Below are 15,874 nucleotides of genomic sequence, written 5' to 3' on the forward strand. Positions count from 1 at the left end.
CAGCCGCGGGTAATACAAAACCAGTTACCTTCTGCACCTATGCCAAATTATTGGAGCAAAGCACAGCAGAAAGTGGAGACCACAAATTGGAGGGAAGTGATAGAAGAGACACTGCAACATCACAATTCCTTTTGAGTGACACAGTCTTTGGTGAAGACCCATATTGACGGTGCCTGAGAGGGGAGGACAAGGGGTGCGTACTTGGCGCATCCTTGCCGGTCGATCAATCAGGCCCATATATTGAAGGAAAGGTTGAAAGAAATGATGTCACCTTTCTGTTGGACACTGGTGCTACCCGTTCTACTGTAAGAACAGCAGACGTTCCAAACCTACCCCTCTCGGGAGAAGCGATCCAAAGAAGCGGTGGCAGTTTCTGATAAGCAAATTAGTACCCCAGTTACAGAGCCAATGGAAGTTAGAATAGGTAATTTTAAAGAGATGCACAGGTTTGTTGTATGCGATTCGAGTCCAGTAAACCTATTAGGCGGAGATTTGCTGTGCAAAATGAATTGCACCATTTTCTGTACACCAAATGGCGTTGAAATACAAACCCCAGATGAAGACAGAATTTATAAACTAATGTTAGCCAAACAAGAGAAAGAAAATAAAAAGTTTACTGGAGAAGACTTACCGGAAGAATTACAGCATACTGTGAATTCTATTGTATGGGATTTCACAGGAAAGGATGTAGGACTAATTGAAAATGTTGACCCAATAAAAGTAACAGTGAAAGAAGGTGCAGTTTACCCAAATACTCGACAATACAAAATGAACCCAGAAATAAAAGCAGGAGTTGCAGCAGAAATAAAGCGTCTAGTTGAAACAGGTATCCTACAAGAAATATTGACTAGCCCATGTAATTCGCCCATAATTGTTATAAAGAAACCAAGTGGGAAATATAGGGTCGTACAAGACCTTCGAAAAATAAATAAGATTGTTGTCCCATGTTGTCCAATTGTGCCAAATCCTACAGTGATTCTGTATCAGATACCGTGGGAGGCTGGATGGTTCACTGTGATAGACCTGTGTCACGCATTTTTTTCGATTCCATTACATCCAGATAGCAAGTTTCTATTTTCTTTTGAATTCGACAGTCATGTATATGTTTGGAATCACGTGCCTCAGGGGTATACAGAGAGTCCATCGATTTTTAATCGGACCTTGAAAAAATGTCTTGAATCTTTGGTGCTGCCTGGACAGTCAGATGACCTATTGGTGGCATCCAAAACTCGAAACGAGTGTGTCAGTGATACCATTACTTTGCTGAATCATTTGGGTAAAGGAGGACATAAAGTATCAACTGATAAATTACAATTCTGTACCACATCAGTAAAATATCTGGGTCACCAGATAGAAAGAGGGGTCAGAAGAGTCACTTCAGAAAGGATCAAAAAAATCAAAAACATGAACCTACCTCAAACTCAGAAGGAAATCAGAATGTTTCTAGGAGTTGTAGGATATTGCAGGCAGTGGATTGTGGGATTTGCAGTCCTAGCAAAACCATTGATACAAATGACAAAGAAAAGAGCAAAAGATCCAGTAGAGTGGGATGACGAAAGCATGCCTGCTTTCTTAAAATTACGAGAATGCCTGTGTACAGCTCCAGCATTAGGGATGCCTGACTATTCAAAAGATTTTGCACTGTTCTGTGACACACAAGATAATTGTGCACTTTCAGTTCTAACCCAAATTCATGGTTTGATGAGGCGTCCTGTGGCATATTTTTCTTCCACACTGGACCCAGTGGCATCTGCCTTGCCAGGATGTCTAAAAGCAGTAGCTGCAACTTGTATGAGTCTTGAACAAAGTGAGTCCATCATTATGGGACATCCAGTAACTGTGTATGTTCCACATGCAGTTGTAATATTACTGACCAGGACAAAGACCCAGTATTTGACTCCTAGTCGGCTGACTAGATATGAACGCATCCTTGTAGGTGCAGGGAATGTAACTATTGCTAGGTGTAATATTTTGAACCTAGCAACCATGCTACCAGATTCACATTTTGCAGAGGTAAAAGAATTTGAATTTGAATTTAAAATTATTTATTAAGCGCACGTTCACCAGCGGTTTCATGGCGCTGCAACTAGCAGGTGACAGGGCAGGAATGATAGAAAACTAAACCAAGGGAATTAGAACTGCAGGAGAACTAATTAAAAACTTTGGTGAACAAATGAGCTTTAAGCTGTTTCCTGAACTGCGGATAAAGAGTCAAGGCTCTAAGCTCTGGAGGCAGGGAGTTCCAAAAAAGTGGAGCAAGGGTAGCGAATTTCGATCCTCCCCATTTCTTCCTCCGGACCCGCGGGACTGTAAGGAGGGATTTGGTGGATGAACGTAGTTCCCTGGTAGGGACGTAGGGAGTGATCTCGGATGAGATAAAAGCCGGTGCCGTGCCCAGTCGAGCTTGGAAGGTGATGGAAGCAAGCTTGAACTGGACACGTTCACGGACTGGGAGCCAATGCAGAGATTTGAGGAGGGGGGTTACATGGTGGAACTATTTAAACACCAAACGTGCCGCCTGGTTCTGAATCTGCTGCAACCGCCTTAAACTATATGCGGGTATACTAGCATATAGGGCGTTGCCGTAATCCAGGCGGGAGATGACCATTGCCAAGGTAATCAGTTTCAGAGCGTCAAAAGAAAAAAAACGGGACACCTTGCGTATAGTGCGCAGTGAAAGAAAGGAAGAGGACACCACAGAACTGACCTGGGAGTGAAGGGTGAGCTGGGAATTGAGTTTGATGCCTAATGTTTTTACTGAGGTAGAGGGGACAGGTGGAGAACCTAGGGAGTGGGGCCAAAACAAAGAAGACCAGGGACTGGATGAACCACCCGTCAACACCAGCTCAGTCTTGTCTGGGTTGAGTTTCAGATGGTTGTGGTTCATCCAGTCTCGGATGTGAATCATAATAGATTGAAAGTTAGAGACAGAGGACGGGGAAGAAGACAGATTAAAGACAAGTTGGAGGTCATCCGCATAATTGTACACGGAGACCTCCATCTGCTGCAAAGAGAAAATAAGAGGGGCGATGTAAAGATTAAACAGAAGGGGGGAAAGGGAGGAACCTTGGGGGACCCCGCACTGAACTTTCCGGAAGTCCGCAGAAAAGTCACCCAGGCGAACCGCCTGGGTGTGGTCCCTCAGGAAGGAGGACAACCATACCAGGGCGGTACCCCCGATCCCCGCCGCCTTGACACGGGAAAGTAAGATGGTGTGATCAACCGTGTCAAAGGCGGCTGAGAGATCGAGGAGGACCAGGGCCTGGGTCTGGTTGGTATCCATTCCCTCCCTGAGGTTGTCAAGGACCGAAAGTACTACGGACTCCGTAGAGTGTGTGGGGCGGAAACCGGCTTGACGGGGGGCTAAGACCCCATGCATCTCCACAAAAGAGCTCAAAGTGCAGGTGACATGGCGCTCGAGTACTTTTGCCAAGAATGGCAAGAGGGAGATGGGGCGATAGTTGGCGGGGACCGAGGGATCTGCGCCCAGTTTCTTTAGGATAGGGACAATGATTGCTGTTTTCAATGGGGCGGGTACAACGCCCTGAGAAAGAGAGCTGTTGAGAAGATGGAGGGGGGGTCAGGGCAAGAGGAAAAAATGTGACGGAGAATGTGGGAAGGGCAAGGGTCTAGGGGGGAACCGGATTTAACTAATGGGATTATTGAAGTCAGGGATTCCTTGGTCAAGAGGGGAAGGACACCTAGTTGTCCCTTGGGGGGGGGGGCACTGAGGATCCACAAAGGTAGGGGAAGGAGGAGGAATATTAGCTTTGATGGAAGCAATTTTCTGAATAAAAAAGTTGTTAAGGGAGTGACAGAGTTCCGGAGAGGGGGTAGGCTTCAGCGTGATTCTGTCGGAGAATGCCAGGTTGTGCACAATCGAGAAAATTTCCCTCGATTGGTTCTCCGCAGCGAGGACTTTGGTGGAGAAATAGGTTGTTTTCGCCGCCAAGATGGCCTGTTTATATTGGGTCAAGATGTTAGTGAACTCCAATCGAAGTAAGGGGCAGTAGTTTCTCCTCCAGGCACGCTCCGCTCTGCGCACCGCTAATTTAATGGTCTTAAGGTCCTCATTAAACCACCGTTTGCATCCTTCTCCCGCTTTGAAGTGACCCGCTTCAGGGGAGCGATGGAATCGCATCCTGAAGTGAGCCACTGGTCAATGGAAGTGACCTGGGAGAGAGTAGACAGACCTTGTAGAAGAGGGTAAGAAGCAGTGAGTAGGGTAGATAAGTTGTCGGGGTCTATTCGCCCCCAAGCCTGGACCCAAACATTTTTAGGAAGTGGGGGCTTGACCGGGGGATGGATGGGGAGGGTAAATGAGATCAGGTGATGGTCTGACCACGTGCAAGGTGAGATGGATAAGGACTTTACAGGGCAATTCAAGGACCAGATCTGGTCTAAGGTGTGTCCTTTAACGTGGGTAGGGGAGTGAATATGGGAGAAGTCGAACATGATTGTATCGACTTGACTGAATACAGTACAAAGCCACGTCCAGACATAAAAGAAGAGCCACTGATAGATTCTCAAAATGAGCTATTTGTGGATGGCTCGTGCATGAGACATGAGGAAGGAGGTTTAAGTGCTGCTTATGCAGTCTGTACTTTGGGTGGTCCAATTGAAGCATCCCATTTACCTGGTGTCAAGTCTGCACAGGTAACTGAATTAGTGGCATAGACAAAGGCTTGCAAATTTGGGAAAGATTGGAAAGTAACCATTTACACTGATAGCCAGTATGGTTACGGGGTTGTGCACGACTTTGGCCAGCTTTGGATGCCAAGGAAGTTTCTGACTTCTTCAGGCACTCCTATAAAAAATGGTCACTATGTACAAAATTTGCTTGAAGCAATACAGTTGTCAAAAGAAGTGGCTGTGGTAAAGTGTGCTGCTCACCAATCTGGAAATGACAAAGTGACAGCTGGTAACCTATATACTGACCAGTAAGCCCAGCATTGTGCAAAATTCAAAATGGCTGTGAATAAGAAAATTGAAATAGACGGAAACAGCTGCCAACTTATGTTGCTTGAAGGTGTGAGAACGTGGGAGGAAGTGAGAGATTTGCAAAATGAAGCAGAACCAAAGGAAAGGGAAGACTGGAGAAAGATAGGTTGTCAGAGAAGGGACGAAGATGGCGTTATTGTTTACCTTGATGGTAGGCCTGTGTTACCAGACTGCATGCTTGCTCCTATGGCTAGGATGTTCCACGGAGACTCTCATTTGGGGAGAGATGCCATGATACGTTTGTTCAGCCAGACGTGGTTTAATGCACAATTCAGGAACATAGCAGAAGCACTTTGCCAGAGATTTTTGATCTTTCAACAAATGAATTCTGGGAAGAAAACTGTAGTGTTGCCAGGAAGGATTGGGAAAGCAGAGGGTCCCTTCATATGATTGCAAATTGAGTTCATCCAGTTACCCCCTTGTAGAGGATTAAAAAACATCATTGTCATTGTTTGCCTATTTTCTAAGTGGGTGGAAGCTTACCCTACACGTAGGAATGATAGCATCAATGTAGCCACGCTCCTACTTAGAGAACTTATACCAAGGTTCGGTTTTCCAGTAACAATTGAATCAGACCGAGGAAAACACTTTAATAGTGAGATAATTAGCCTAATCTGTGAAGCATTCAACATTAAGCAAAGACTACACTGTGCATATCGCCCAGAGGCTTCTGGAGTGGTAGAACAAATGAATGACACAATCAAGTCAAGATTGGGGAAAATGTACTAATCTACCAGATTAGAGTGGCCAGATGCTTTGCCTCTTGTCTTGATGGGACTCAGAAGTATTCCAGATCGGAACACGGGCTTGAGTTCTCATGAAATACTGATGGAAGAACAATGAGGGAGGCATGGGTGCCAGGACACAAGTTGATAAATATATCTGATGACTTAGTACTGGAGTACTGAAAACAACTGGCTGACCAAGTGCGTTCTATCTCTCACCAGGTTGGGGAAGACGCTGTCGCCAGACAAGCAACTCCAGTGCATGACCTGAACCCAAATGATTGGGTAGTGTTAAAGAAACACACTCAAAAGTCTTGCCTTGCACCGAGGTGGGGAAAACCACGTCAAGTAATTTTGGTTACCACCACAGCTGTAAAGCACGAAGGAGTACCACACTGGATACATGCCAGACACACAAAAAGGGTGACTGAACCTGATGAAACTGACGCTGAAGGTTGTACAGCTGAGGGGTCTCAAAATATCGATCCTGAAGTAGCAGAAGAGGAACAACCGAGCACCAGTCAGGATGATTGGATTCCAGTAGTTGACATACCTGTAGAACATGTGAGAACCAGAAGTCAAATTTATTCAGATAGTCAGAGTGATAGTGAGGATGAGATAGGTTTAGAAGAACGTACTCAGATTACAGAAATCCAAGTCAGTAGTAATTCTGAGGAGGACCAGATAGGGGAAGATCAGAGCACACAAACAAACAATACTTCACCAAGAACTTTAGAGACTGAGGAGGGACAGTCATGAAATAGGGCGAGAGCTCCAGCAGAAGAAAATCAAGAGTTCGAAGAGCTTGAGCAGGACCAGATAGGTGTAAAAAAAGGTGTTCAGGAAGAAGAAGGCGAAACAAATCATAATCAAAGTCAAACACAGCAGACACCTAAACAAGGCCAGAACAGGGACCAGGCAGAAGAAATAGAGATAAGACCTGGATGTAGTCAGATAGAGAGGAAAACAGAAGACGACATTGACAAAGATGTGCCACAACTGAAAGAAAACAAACTACCACTTGAAAAAGGGCCAAGCACAGTGCCAGCTAAAAGGCTCATAAAAGGAGACAAATGGCCTAGAAATGTCAAAAGATTAAAATTACGTTTAAAAACAATAAATGAAGAACCATAACAAGGAAATGAAATAACAAGTCACACTGAACAATCTGCAGTACAACCAGAAGAAGAAGTCCACGAGTAAAAAGATTGAATAACAAATTCAAAGGCCCTGAATGGACTTATGTTATCCTTGAAGATTTAGAAAATTTAGAAATAAGTGATGAAAGTGACGACGACATAAGTGCTGATCAAGTTGACGAAGAAAAAGTGAGACCAGGGCTTAATTTGAGCCGGAGCTTGCCGGTGCTTAGCACCGGCACCTAATTATCAGGGCTGGGTCTACACAGTCACGCTGCATTAAGTGCATCTGCCGTCCCATCAGTAATTGATTTATGTATAATTACTCGTGTATGGCACTGGCAGAGAGAGCGTGTGCTGTGCTGCTGCTGTAGTAACTTAGTTTTAGTTACCCCGTCGTACTGGTTGTTGACTAAACACTTACTGTCTAAATGGTGACGTGACTCAATTTCTCCTCCTCACTCTTCAGAGTTCCGGCGGCCGGCCGCGGATCAGTGTTGCAGGCCCAGTGGAGTGTGCGGGACACTGTAGTAGTTGTTGGTTGGGCAGGGCAGGGCTTTGCCTGGGCTGGGTCTTCCTCTGTGGGGGTTGGAGCTGTGCGCGGCAGAGGCAGCGACACGTGCGCAGATTGGAGTGCGCGCGCATTTGCTGCTTTAATTTTGCCTCAGCACACCCGCCCCAGGATACCCGCACCACACCTCACCACCGAGTATCCACTGCTGGTGGTGTTCAACACCGCTTTTCAAAGTCGGTCGGGACCTGCTCCTTGGACGACGTTGAGCCTCAGTGAGGTACCATTGGCTAGACTACTGCTGCAGAGTAGACAGTACATAGCTCTGCTGTGAGGGCGAGCGAGGCATGGCCTGGGGTATTACGGCGGCCTATAATTAAAGCTGCGCAGGTGAGGCAGGGCAGGGCAGGGCCTGGCAGGCTGCAGAGGGCGCCATGACGGTGATTACTGTTTTTTTAATTTTTATTATTATGTTGATTGGCATTGGTCTACCGTCTGGTCTGGACGCGTCATGATGGCCTGGGGTAGGCGTGCGCCGGCGGCCAAATCATTATTTAAATAAGCTGCGCAGGTGAGACAGGGCAGGATTACTGTTTTTTTTATCATGATGATGTTGATTGCTGACTGGTGGTGGGTGACTGGTTTAATCATGATGGCCTCGGGTAGGCGGCGTAGACCGGAAGCAGCCAAATCATGATTTATTACAAAATAAATAGAGTTGCGCAGGTGAGGCCTACTGGTTTTCCTAAACTGCAGTTTTTTTATCATTATGTTGATGCCGGGTCACTCTGATAATAAGGATGAGGTTTGTGTTTGATGATGATCATCACGATGATCATGTTGCCAGTAGTGTGCATGCAGGCTATTGTTGCAGCGTGGGCCGGCCCGGGCTGCCTGGATAGATCAGTACTTGCCCTGATAGATTCAGTTTCGGTTCAGGGCAGGCTCCTCAAATCTGTGGGGGTTGGGGCTGCGCGTGGCAAGCAGCGTGCGCATATTTTTGCACATTGTAATGCGCGCACATTCACTGCTTGCCACGGTGCCCGCCACACCCCAGCATACCCGCACTGGCTCTGAGGCCCGTTCACCACCACCACCACCACCGTCTGAGTCATCGTGGCCCAGTGGCCAGCTAGCCAGCCAGCCGCCGATCAAAGTAGCGATGATCAGATCGGGCGATGATTGATTTTTGTGACTTGTGCACAGTATGATCACATGGTCCGGGCTAGCCTAGTGCACAATATCAATGCGGATTGCTGCGTGATGTAAATTTGAAAGTGCAGTCATTAGTCAAGTAATACTGCATAATGATAACACACACCAAAGCCACCACTGTCAAATATTAAAAAGTACATTCGGTTTTAAGGATTTGGCAATGGTAAAATCTTGAGTCCAAGAGTTTATTAAATTAATTTACACATACGTAAAAGCAGGAAGTCCAATTTGTTCTGTGCAGCAGATAAAACCCTTCAAAATACAAGAAAAATGTGGCAAATTACAATGACAACGCTAAAAGTATCATTTTCCTGGGGTTTCCAAGTGGTTCTCTGTTGTACCAGATCAGCTCATGTCCATAGATCACGTACCATATTCCAAAAATAGCTCCACCGAGATGTGCTGCATGATCAAATATCCTCCAACCAAGAATTAAACCTGCGGTGACAGAATCATCGATAGGCAAAGAGTTTTGGAGGCCGGGTTAGAAGTGAAGTATTTAATCATTGTGCGCTGCATGGACGACACTTTCCAGAGACAGAATATTAAGACATTTGCTGCTATAATGCCTACCACCGTCTGTTGCCCTTCAGTCAGGCTGTTCCACCACTTGTTCACCTGTTTTCTGAAATCCGATTCTTTTTTTGGTCTCCTGGTATCCAGACAATCTGCCTGTACCTCATCAAAGTAGCTCTGGCCTCTGAATGTCAGAGCTTCATACTGCCAAATAGAAGCAGAAGCAAATGCACAACCCGTAAACCCAACATTAAAAACAAAAGGTTTAAATAGGCACTTCACTGAATTGGAGGGGGTCTGAAAGACAGTCTCCTGCAATGGTGGAGTAATTTTACTTCTAAAAACCTCAAATGGCTTCTCAGGTTTAAATGCACTTTTGAGTTAATCTTTTTTCAAATTGTTCACAGGGCAAGGGAACCTCCTATCAAAACCTTACTATGAGGAAAGCTCCCTTGCTGAAATTCGGATATTACCTCTAACTTTTAGCAGTGCCAGTTGAAGATGTGGGTGGAGCTAATATAGTAAGTGGGTGGAGCCAGAGAAAAGTAGGTGTGGCCTCCGACAAACATTTGAGCGCCTGCACTTCATATTTTACAAATTAAGCACTGAGTGAGACCCACTTGAAGATTACACAGGTTAGAAGACTGTGAAAAGTTACAAGGAGGGGTTGAAACTCCTTAGACAAAAATGGCTGATCATACTGTTAATGGAAGACCGAAAAGAAACTGTTTGAAAACATGTTGTAGAATATGCATGTGTAGCATAATAATAGTGCTTGTAGTATGGCTAGGATTAACTATAGCAATTCCTTATATAATGAGTAGAGATATGAAAAATGACACTAGTACGCACGAGATTTTAGAAAATCCTAGAAAAACAGATATACAAGAAAAGGCACTTAGAATTAAGCAACAGAAAGTACACTTAGAAGCATCAGATGAGGATGAATTAAATTATAGTAAAATTAAGAATAGAACACATTTAAATGTCTTTGCTAATCTATTAGAACATTATGTAGAAGCTATGGAAGTAGAAAATTGCTATGTTTGTATGAAGTTGCCTACCTTGGTAGCCGAGGGAGTGACTTACCATCACATATCTCTAACCTATGGTATTTCCTGTAGTATTTTAGCTAGTTTATTTTACAAGAAAGGACCTTTGCAATATTATTATTCTAACTCTGACGTGATATTTTCTGAACTTCCTATACGTAGTAACCTGAATCCTGTTCATACTAAGAGTGATGTAACACATTATATGGGAGAATATTTTCTAACTATAGGCACAATAGATATAGCTGAAGCACACAAGAAATATTTAGCATGCTCATTACATGAAAAAGAAAAGATATTTCAAAATATGGTGAGAAAAGGAGAGAGAATTTCCAAAAAATGCAAATGATGAAAATCATAAGGTACCTAAGTGGGCTGAAAATATAGGGTTCACCCCAAATGGTAAAAGTCATGCTGCTAAGTTGCTGGATTTTGAAAAGAAGGGGAGACTCTGTCTACATAGAGAAAGAATGAGTTATTATAACAATATATTCATTGGTTCCAGTGAATGTGAACATAATTATAAAGTCATTGGGGGTTGGGGTTTCAAAGATGGAACTGAGCCTGTATTCCCTCAAATTTATTTGATATGTGGAGACAAGGCTTATTATAAATTATCAGATCATTGGTATGGGAGTTGCTATTTTGGAATAGTATTTCCCAAAATATATCAGGTAAACGAAATCACTGGAAGCAATGAAGGAACTAATGGATTAATACGTAGTAAAAGAGCTAGTTCTGGAGTAATAATAGTTGATATATTTAGTGCATTGATACCTACAGTGGGAGTGGATCTAAATACGCAGAGGATTTGCAAATTGTCAACAGTAGTGGATCGTTTATCGTCTGACACTGCTGGAGGATTTCTGATGATCAATACCGAAATGGTTGCCATCAGGTCAATGGGTTTACAAAATCAACTTGCTCTTGATACATTATTAGCAAAAAAGGGCAGAGTCTGTAGAATTTTGAAAGCGCAACATTGTTGCACTTACATACCTGACAAAAGTGTTGAAATTAAGGGATATGTAAGAAACATCACACATTTGGAAAAAGAGCTTAAACCACTGGAGGTTGATAGTGCCTGGAAGAGACTTGTTGATGGTCTCTCCTTTATAGGTAGTTGGATATCTAATGTAGGAAAAAGTTTTGTAGGTAGAATACTGATGCCAATGGTGGGAATAGCCCTATTAATTTTAGGAATAATAGTTTGTTGCAAATGTCGTAAATATAAAAAGAAATATACAGTAAAAGAAAAAGGAAAAAAGAGAAATTACGATGAAATGAAACTTGAAGAGCTGAATGGTAAAATGTATAAAAAGATGAAAACTTATCATTTGAACAATGAGAAAAATCCTAAAAAGAAGTTTGAAGCGATTGAGTTGGGCGAAATGTGAAAAGTTGGCATCTGTTTCAATATTTGGTGATGATATAAAATATCATCAAAGAGGGGATTGATGGAGCAAGGATTCGCACATAGAGCTACTTGCTTGTACTCAAGCCTCTCTATTTAACTCATAACGTAATAATAAACATGTTTCGTGTATTAATATTTGCATTTTATAAAGTTTCCAACATCTAGGGGAAGCTTGCATATGTGTTTCACTAATCTTAACCCGCTTCCATTAAAAATGGCGGCTTACGCGGGATTTTTGTATTGCACATGCGTCAGTCATACTCATGTGACATGACGTACTCTCTGCTTTGGAGGGAATCTTTTGCTTCTGCGCACTAGAACTAAGATGGCTGTTCTGTGTTGTCGCATGCATGAAGCTTGCACTGCTGCTTATGCTAAGCTGTTCGTTCTGCTTAATCCTAACGCTATAGATAATTTTAAAGTAATGGGAATAGAAAAATGATAAGTGGTATATAGTGCATTCATTTATTATTGTAAAAAAATTGTCTTTTTCTACTCTTTCATGTCCGAGTCTGAAATGTACCCAATACTCCATTTTGAAACTTTCTGCACTCCATATTGAATTCCTTGAGTCTGCGCACAAGTGTCTGAAACCCATCGAGTCATAGCATTGAACTAGTGCCAAGGACATCTTTGACCAAGATGCGCCTGAGAACTTTACCCCTTGAACTCTATAGAGGAAGGAATGGACTACTCTGTAACAAACTGTGATACATTCACTGCTGGGTGGAATAAAGACGTAATGGGAAAATAAACTGATGGGCAGGAACGAAAGTTTGAATATTTAATACAGAAAAGTTTCATTTTAGTATGGTGTGATGACCTCTCCCTGTCTCTTGACCAATCAAAATTGGGGATCCTTATACTTGCAACATTGGTGGGTGGTACACTGACCTGAAAAATAGTATAACTAGGGTAGGTCTAGTTAAAAAATGTGTCCGACTTGTCCGAATAGCTGACCTGTCACTGACCCAATGCACTCAATAGGTGATCAAGAGCAGAGGGCTGCGGAGACCTCTGTCGGAAGATTCGATAACCCAATCGGAGTACTGGGAGCTGAAGTGTTGGCGGAGCACTTTGTCGGGGAAATAGAAAACCCAATCGGGGTTTGGCTGTTTATGCTGCAGAGAGGGAGTAGCGCAGGCATTGCAACTTAACTGCGGGTGCCAATCTTAACCTTTGATGGTCCTGTCCTGATCCAATTCGGTTTTACCTGTCCTGAATTCTGACCTCCACCTGCTAGCCTACCGGCGACTGCAACTTTCGGGGTTCTGACCTTCAACTGACCTGTGGCCAGGGTTAGTTCGTCACACCATTCGAGGTAAATATGAAAAATCCCTGAGGGTTCTTCATTGAATTATTTCCTTCTCGTCCCCTTCCTAATCGCTACATGTTTTAATTGCATATGTTCCTTTTTCTTACCCCCCCTTGTTAAATGCCTGAAATCATTTTGATTGTATTTCATGTTCTCTTCTCTCTACCCTTCCTTTTTACTAGATGATTGAATTTGATTTATTATATCTTTTGCATAGTTACACTTTGATTTTGATCTTTTTTTTTTGGTTAAATGTATTTTTATTGCGAAAATATAAAGTAGGCACAGAATGCAGTAATATCCAGATCGCATATGCGAATAAAATAACATCCTGCAATTGCTAGGAAATCACACAGCCAAAGAGGGCCCACATCCCGGAGGCTGGGCTGCGTAGAATCAAGCAGTTAAGGAGGATAAAAAAGAAGCATTCGCGCTATCAGAATCCAGCATTATCAATACATTCGCCAATTTTCACAGATGTACGGTCATCGCGTATAGCATTACAACAATACTCAGAAACCCCCAGAAAACCAAAAAAAAAGAACAACAAAAAGGCATCAACAGTACAATGTCAAGAAAGTGAGACATGCATGTGGGGCCCATCTACGGCATGGACATTATAGAGCAAACCGGACCTATGGGGATCGCAGCTAACATACAAACAGAGAATTCAAGGAAACCCGGCGTGGGTACAATGGGCTCCTACACCAAATCTAGACTCCCTATTTCGGGGCCCCCCTCAGCACAATCAGACTCCGACTCAGTGGAAGTAAACAATTCAGCGCTGGTGACGTCCGACTCATCCTCTGCCAGCCCCTCCATGCACAACACCCTCCAGGCCAGCAGATCATCCTGCAGTTTCTCATCCCGGCGAGTACGCTGCATGTGCGTCTCCTCAGCCAGGGCCCACTCTCTCGCATCTCTCAGCCAAAGGGAAAGTTCGGGTGCCCTCTGCCCCATCCAAGTGATGGCCACGCGCCTCCTTGCCAGGACCAACAAGAGTTGCAGAAATTTATAGGACAGCTTCTTCTTCCTGGGCTTAGGCACCAGCGCCAGGAGACAATGGAGCGGGTCCAAAAGGAGCTTGATATGTGTGGCCCGAGCAATACGGGGCACCACCTCCCTCCAAAAGTCCTGAACCGGAGGGCAGACCCATGCCAAGTGCAGAAAGCCCGCTCTCTGTGCGCCACACCTCGGGCAATTGTGACGTCTATCCGCCGAGATGCGATGCAAAGAGACTGGAGTCATATAGGTGCGGTGGGTAAAGTTAAAATGTATGAGTTTAAAGCGCGCATTACAGGAGACCCTGCGGGTCAAGAGCCCGACCCGCTTCCGCTGGTCCGGCTCTATTGCCACCCCCAGGTCTGTCTCCCAAGCCGCCCACGCCGGCACCGACGGGGGGGTCGAGTCACGGCGCATGGCCGAATAGAGAAGGTAAATCAAACGTCTGCCACGTCCGCATGACAATATGACGTCAAGAGTGTGCGTGAGCGGAGGGGCCTCCGGATACTGGGGCCATGTAGCCTTGGCCACGTCTTGAAGGCTCCGATAGTGGAGGTATTGCCCCCTTCCCAATTCGAAGGACTCCCTGGCTCACTCAAAGAATAAGAAGGAGTTGTCTGGGTAGAGATCCGCCAGCGTCTCACATCCACCAGAACGCCACCCCCGGTAGGACATAATCTCTTCCAACCGGAGTACCGGGGCCAAGATCCATATCGGAAGGTCTCTATGAAACGGCGCTCGCCTCAACACTCTTTCAACAAACCGCTGCCAAACGGCAGCCGTGTGGCGCACCACATATGGAAGGGTGTCATCCGCGCCGCGGCCCTGCATCAAGGCCTCGCGTAGGACCCTCTCGGTGACCGTACCAGCCAACAATTGCAACTCCCAGTTGCTCTCCTCCGCAAACCACCTCGCCGCTGGCAGGAGTTGCGCCGCGAAGTAATATAGTTCGAATCTCGGGGCCTCAAGGCCTCCCTCCTCCCAGCAGCGCACTACCGTACGTAGAGCCACTCTGCTGCGCCCACCCGCCCAGAGCAGGGAGGTGAGGAGCGAGTCCAAAGTGCGAAACACTCGGGGAGGCAAAGGACATAGGGTGTTCTGTAAGACATATAGAATCCTAGGAAGCATCACCATCTTGGCAACCGCCAGTCGTCCCATGAGAGAGAGAGGAAGCGTGTTCCAGAAGGTGACAGATTTACGGAGGGCTACAAGCACCCTATCAACGTTATGACGCAGCAGATCTTCATCGGATGTGGCCACTTGTATACCAAGATAGCGGAACGCCTCCCGCTCACAACGGAAGCCCATGTAAGGCCTATCCAAACCCGGATCTGGGACGCAGCCCGTCAACGGGAAGACCAGGGATTTTTTAAGATTAATCCGCAACCCAGAGGCCGCCCCAAAGCGATCCAGGATCCGCATCAAGTCGGGGAGGGCCTCAGAGGGGGAGGTAAGATAAAAGAGTGCATCATCTGCGTACAGAGATATCACATTAGAAGTGTCACCCACGGCTATCCCCCATCGCAGTAATTCGGCGCAGGCAGAGACGGCAAGGGGCTCAATCGCAAGTGCGAAGAGGAGCGGGGAGAGGGGACAGCCCTGCCGGGTACCCCTCCCCAGTAGCCATTCCTCCGAACGGGCCGATCCCAACCGCACCCCCGCGCGGGGCGCGCTGTAAAGCACTCGGATCCAGGCACAAAATACAGGGCCAAACCCAGTCCGCTGGAGCACCTGCAGCAAGTATCCCCAGTGCACTGTGTCAAAAGCCTTAGCTAAATCGATCGACACCAACACATGAGGGCCCTCACGTCCCCTGACCTCGTGCAGGATATGGTTCAGTCGGCGCAAATTCATCGCCGTATTACGACCCGGGATGAAACCGCACTGGTCGGAATGGATCAGTCGGGTCATATGTGGACCCAGGCGGGTGGCCAATAACTTGGTGAGGATTTTCGCGTCCGTATTAATCAAGGTAATAGGG

The 15,874-nt window shown here is 45.4% G+C and overlaps 1 pseudogene; it reads right to left on the reverse strand.

Moving 5' to 3' along the window:
• Positions 1–8,871: 8,871 nt before the first annotated feature.
• Positions 8,872–15,315, reverse strand: LOC144760218 (presenilin-associated rhomboid-like protein, mitochondrial pseudogene; annotated as a pseudogene).
• Positions 15,316–15,874: the final 559 nt, after the last annotated feature.

Source organism: Lissotriton helveticus, chromosome 1_1 (genome assembly GCF_964261635.1).
Source record: "Lissotriton helveticus chromosome 1_1, aLisHel1.1, whole genome shotgun sequence".
Classification (NCBI taxonomy): Eukaryota; Metazoa; Chordata; class Amphibia; order Caudata; family Salamandridae; genus Lissotriton; species Lissotriton helveticus.